Below are 6,049 nucleotides of genomic sequence, written 5' to 3'. Positions count from 1 at the left end.
CATTTACCAGTGGTTTCTTTTAAGAGGTAAAATTTTTGTGTTCAATTATATTCTCGTTATATCACTCTCCATTCATAATTCTCATAACTTCAAACTTATTTTTATAAATAGTTAGTATTATAATATATTTTTTAATGAAGTCTGGTATTAGTTGAAAACAAACTCAACCATCAAAATACTTTCCTTTACCATAGAAATAATCCTAAAATTCTCTTGATCATTAACTTTCAGGTTAACTTTTTCTGTGAAATTTTTTTCCCAGAAAAATTAACATTTTTCCATACAATATTATTACTTCAAATACTTTTTTTTCTTCTAAATCTGTATTAGTGATGTTTCAAACTTACAGTATTCAACTCTACCAAAAAACTTCAGTATTCCGCTCTAGCATACGTATTTAAAAGAAATAAAAAAATGTTAACTTAATTAAATTACTTTATATTTACCAGGATTTAGAAATTACTATAAATTATTTACTTTTTATATTTACATAATTAATCAGTTTAACTCGTTATATCAAGACTTTAACTGCAATACAAACATTTAACACCAAAGCTGTCTTTATCAAACTGTATCGTACCCAAAAAGGAAATTTAGGAAACTAACCATTGAAATTAGTTAGCAATTAAATTGTCAATACTGATGTCATTGCTTTTTCTGAGGATGCAATCACCATGTACACACACTCCACCAACCCAATGATTATTTCGATTCTAACTTCAATCATTAATTCTTCATTCGTTGAAGTGTCAGATCATTAGTTCCATTCTACACGTCTTATTTTGGGGGATTGGTGGAAATTCAGAAAGTGGTCCCAAAATAAATCATAATTTTGCTACCTTTTATTCATAGTGATAAGGTGACAGAAATGAGAAACGAATTCTACAACAATTTTCCGTTTTATTCAGCACCGTATGCTAAAAACAAAATTGTTCCACGTAAATACAAGAGAATTCTCCTCCATAACCAAAAAAAAGCACAAATGCTGAAAGAACGGACCTACAAATCTGGAAAACCGTGACCACAGGTAATAATAATCATAGCATCATTTCTGCTATAAAAACTATACACCTCGTCGATACTCCAGTTGCTTTGTGTTCTCCAGCAAAATCTGTCAGCCAATCAAAGAAACAGGATTTAAGCAGTGAAATTAATGTAAAACTTGTTTGGACTCCTCTTAGTATAATCACAAAAGTGTCAGCAGGTTCTTACTTCTCGAATGTAGTTTGCTATTGCTTTGCAGCCTTCGATTGCCAGTTGCATAACATTTTCCAAAATGTCAATTGGTAGTTTAGAATCCATCTATAGACAGTAACAACAGTAATTAGTGCAAATAAAATTAAACTAGGAGCTTTTTCCATTCTAAACTACGGAATATGGCAGGGAGTGAACGAATGAAATAAGCTGGATGAGAAAAGAAAAGCATTGCATGCTTTTCATAATAATGATAGTAGTAAATTTCTGATTAAAACTTTGAAGGTTCACAATCTCAACCAGCCTTTACATAGTGGCACGTGTTCGAAACAAATTTAACTCCATAATATCAATCTAAGAATGGGAGCAATAAACTGACTGATAAACTGTCATTGGAAAAAATCTATGCCAGCCCCACCAAATGAAGTTACCCTCCCTCTCTGTTTTGTGGACCATACATGAATTTCATCCTATAATAAGGTGGCGGAAAGAATATATCAACTATATTTCTTCAGTCAAAATTTAAAGTATCAACAAAAGATCTGCAACTAAAAAAGTAAAAGATGCTGAACTGGAATTCCAAATAAAGAGTTACCAAGTATGATACTAGTGAAAATTAAGTTACACTTGATCAAACATTAACTCAGACTAAAAGAAGATTTGTCATAACATAACTCCATCAAAGGGTACAACAGCAAATCACTCTATCAGGAACCTTCGTAAGAAGTATCTGTTGATTAAAAAACAACTGATATTTGAAAAAAGATTCATGTGTACAGCAAACTATTAAGTTGTTAAATCTGAGGCGAGCTTAGATAAGCTTCTTTTGGGGATTTCCGAACATGCACCTATTCCCTCGAGTAATCAAGGGTTAAAACTCTACTGTTCTCTCCAAAATCTCTAATAACAAGAACAGTTTTTGAAGGAAGAGGAATTACAGCTTCAAACACCACCAGACTCTTTACTACGTGAGTACCAATGACTGAGAGAGCAATAAAAAGTTTTCCTTTCTGTTGAACTAATTTACCTGGTTGACTACACAATAGATACAGAGAAAATAACAAGACATGAATTAACCTGAAGCAGTGTTACTTTATCCAACTTTGGCAGAATTCCTAGGGTTACATCAGGACCTCCAGCACTGTCTTCTACATAGTTCAAATCTGTACACATTCAGAAACCTTTAATAATTAGGGCAGCCCGTGCATCAGAAGTAGACAGAAACAAAACAGACATACCACACTTGTATTTAGCCAGTTCAAATTTAGAGTAAATACAGATATATACCAAGCAGACTTGTGCTGTTAAGGTATCCGGCACTGCAGGATGTTACAAGATCACGCATAGGGATCCCAGCATCGGCAAGGGCCAAAGTTGCAGCATTTATACAAGCAGATCTAGTTCCTATAAAAGACATGTCAACATCACCCAAAATTAATGTACATATTAAATGAGTAAAGAGAGAAAATAAAATGGCAATGACAGAAGAGAATCACAAGATCCCATTATCAAGTCTTAGTTACCTCCATCTGCTTGGAGAACTTGGACATATATATCTATCTGCAAATTTAATAAGTAAAACATTAGGGAGGACTAGGGGAAAGCAAAGCACATGACAAAATAAGTTCTTAATGTGTAATAAAACCTGAGATCGAGGCAATAGATGTGTCAATATAGATGCTTCCATGGTTTGCCGAATAACCAGGGAAATTTCAGTTGATCTCCTGTAGAATGAGAACTTCAAATCACGTAGTAAAAAATAAGAAGTGATCCTATTATCCTTCTGTAAGAGAACCTTACAATGAGAACCATATTAAAACTATGAAGGAAAAGCAAAACAGGATAACATTTATATCTGCAAACATTGATAGTTAAGCCATTCAAAACTATTCAGTGAGTTTTGGCCAAAGATTACTCAAAAAAGTCAAAGCTTGCAAAAAAGATTAAAAATGAGAAAAGGCAGTAAAAGGGTGCATGGGGTTAAGCTTTTCATTGTTTTATGATACATAACCCATTGCTGAGCCTGTAGTCAGCTATATCAAAGGCATGGAGCAGCCAGCCCCAAAAACACTACAATACGTTAGTGGATAGCAAGATAGTTGTTACATAGAAAATTATGAATGCAAGATTAAACAAAAAATTATACTGTATCACATGAACGAATGCAATATATATATATATATATATATATATATATATATATATATTACTAATTAATAATATAATATATTACTAATTAATAATCAAAATTTATACTCTAAAAGTCTAAACATGCATTACCACCATTGCTATTAAATTCTTACCTCAGTAAAAAGATCAAAAAGTCCAATTTACAAATTACAAGGCACTCTTAAGATAGATTCTACTAATGCAACATTCACTATCATCCTAGTAGTCTATGCTCCAATACCATTTTGATAAGTATAAAACTACGAATATATAAAAAATAAGTGAAAGGTCAAAAAGAATAGGAAGTTAAACAAAAGCAAGTAAATGAGCAAAACCTGTCACCCTTTTGATTTCCTCATGCGATCTCCAGTGCTAAAATTAGCCATGCTGTACTCACACCGAACCTATAGACATACATTGCACATAAGCAACAATTAAGTTTTTGTTACAATTCATATAAATACAGACAACAAAACTTAGAAAAAGAAAAACTACCAGAGCATGGTTGGTTATTTGGCTTCTATTTTGCACCTGAAATGCAGAGAAGTTACTAAAGAAAAACAGCAAATCATCTAAAGCTCAACTACAACATCAAAGTTTTTTAAATGTCTAAACCAACTAACACTGAAAAAGGATAGTTAACAATCCTTAAATTACATAGACAAATTTTCATTAGCAAGGTAAATAATTAAACAGTACCTCTCTAGGGCCATAGACAGCAGCAATAACTTTTGTATTACCCATCTCAAACATGGCAGAACTGTTTTCAAAATAAAAAAACTTTATGGTCAAATGCTTCAAATGATATCACAACTTAATTTTCTAAAAAGCTAAAATTCATTTACCCATCTGCTTTGGATACAGCACCAATTTCTGCACGAATTTGTCGCATCTACAATATACCATAAAGAGAGGAGAAAAAGTTAAAGGCAAAAGATCAGTAGAGAAAGAAATATAAAATCATAGATTTAGATCCTCTGCAGTGAAGGAATAACACTTTAGAGGATAAACTGCAGTAATAGTCATTGAGATTTTAATAACTTCATAGTTTCTTATACATGTACATATATTTTATCACACTCTTAAATACTAAATTTTTAATAAATAGTAATAACTTCACCTTATCCTCTAAAGTGCATCTCCTCATTTTAAATAGTCGAATCCCAAAATCATGTCCAAATCACAGCTGTTAAATAGGACTGAATTCCATAGGCCAGACCTTAAAATGCTGCTTTCAATTAGCTCATTTTGTCATAGGACCAAGTTCATATATCTCACTAAAAAAGGTTGGTTAGACATCCTTAGGGTTAGAACCCTCCATTTTCTTACTTTTATCATTTGGCAAACTACAACATTTGTAGCTTTTAAGTGATAGGTTTTAATGTTTATCAGAACTAAGGTTATTGACTGCTTCTAATCTGTTTATATGTTTTTTTGCAGTTCAAAATGTGCCCTTACACATTTCCATTACCCATGGCATGGCTCATCTATGTATAACCCATATGCAGAACTATCTGCAGATCTTATATATACTAATTAACATAAAGCTTCAGTAATTCATGACTATGTAAGAATTCATGTAGGATATTATTATTTATTAATACTCCGCATTTCATACGCTTCATGAGTATTCTTGAAAGATCTAAAGGAACCTTTTTTGGAATGAATATTAAGTGAAGAAAAAAAGGAGGAAAAAAAAAAGCCCAAGAAAAAAATAATAGCTGTACCTCCATGGGTCTGCGACCATCGAGTCGAAGTCCTTCTGGGCTGACGTATTCCATCCTCAGGTCAATCTATGGCAGAGACAAAAAGGAGACAAAGATGAGACATAAGCAGCTGGATTTTGTTTTATTTTGCTTTATATTCTTCGCTTCCAAAAAAAAATGATATTTTCTACTAAAGTTATTGAAACAAAATGGTGAGATTTTGCAGAATCTGTGTAAGGACTTGGATTTGAGTCAGCAAAAAGGGGATGACAAGTGGCAAAAGATGAGAGGTTGAGTACTTTAAAATAAAAATTGAAACATTGATTTTTAACTCATTCCTCTTGTCTGAGAAACCATTCCTCTTCCTGCAAGCTCTCTCCTCCCCCTATATCTTCTCCCTTTCCCTTCTTCACACTGAACCATTAAATTCTCGATTAGGTGCTGCCCCAACGATCACTTGCTTTATATTCTTCGCTTCCAAAAAAAAATGATATTTTCTACTAAAGTTATTGAAACAAAATGGTGAGATTTTGCAGAATCTGTGTAAGGACTTGGATTTGAGTCAGCAAAAAGGGGATGACAAGTGGCAAAAGATGAGAGGTTGAGTACTTTAAAATAAAAATTGAAACATTGATTTTTAACTCATTCCTCTTGTCTGAGAAACCATTCCTCTTCCTGCAAGCTCTCTCCTCTATCTCCCTTTCCCTTCTTCACACTGAACCATTAAATTCTCGATTAGGTGCTGCCCCAACGATCACAAAGTTGCGGGTCTTGCTCTTAGTCGATCAATTTCTCTAATCAGAACCGGTAAGAAAACCCCCTTTCTCATGTGCCCTAGGGTTGTAAGCATGTGATTGAACTTGTTGCATGCAACCCATTTCGTTTTCTTCCGTAATCTAGCTTCTATTGGGTTCTAAGATTCGTTTTCTATCATCAACCTCATTTGTTTACGTACTTACCTAGGCCTTTTATTAATTACA

At 33.1% G+C, this 6,049-nt stretch overlaps 1 pseudogene; it reads right to left on the bottom strand.

Moving 5' to 3' along the window:
• Nucleotides 1–1,063: 1,063 nt before the first annotated feature.
• Nucleotides 1,064–4,266, bottom strand: LOC148202329 (exosome complex component RRP41 homolog; annotated as a pseudogene).
• Nucleotides 4,267–6,049: the final 1,783 nt, after the last annotated feature.

Source organism: Vigna umbellata, chromosome 3 (genome assembly GCF_029865625.1).
Source record: "Vigna umbellata cultivar VRB3 chromosome 3, Vumbellata_1.0, whole genome shotgun sequence".
Lineage (NCBI taxonomy): Eukaryota > Viridiplantae > Streptophyta > Magnoliopsida > Fabales > Fabaceae > Vigna > Vigna umbellata.
The sequence above is the reverse complement of the archived record's forward strand: the minus strand, read 5'-3'. Positions and strand labels throughout refer to the sequence as shown.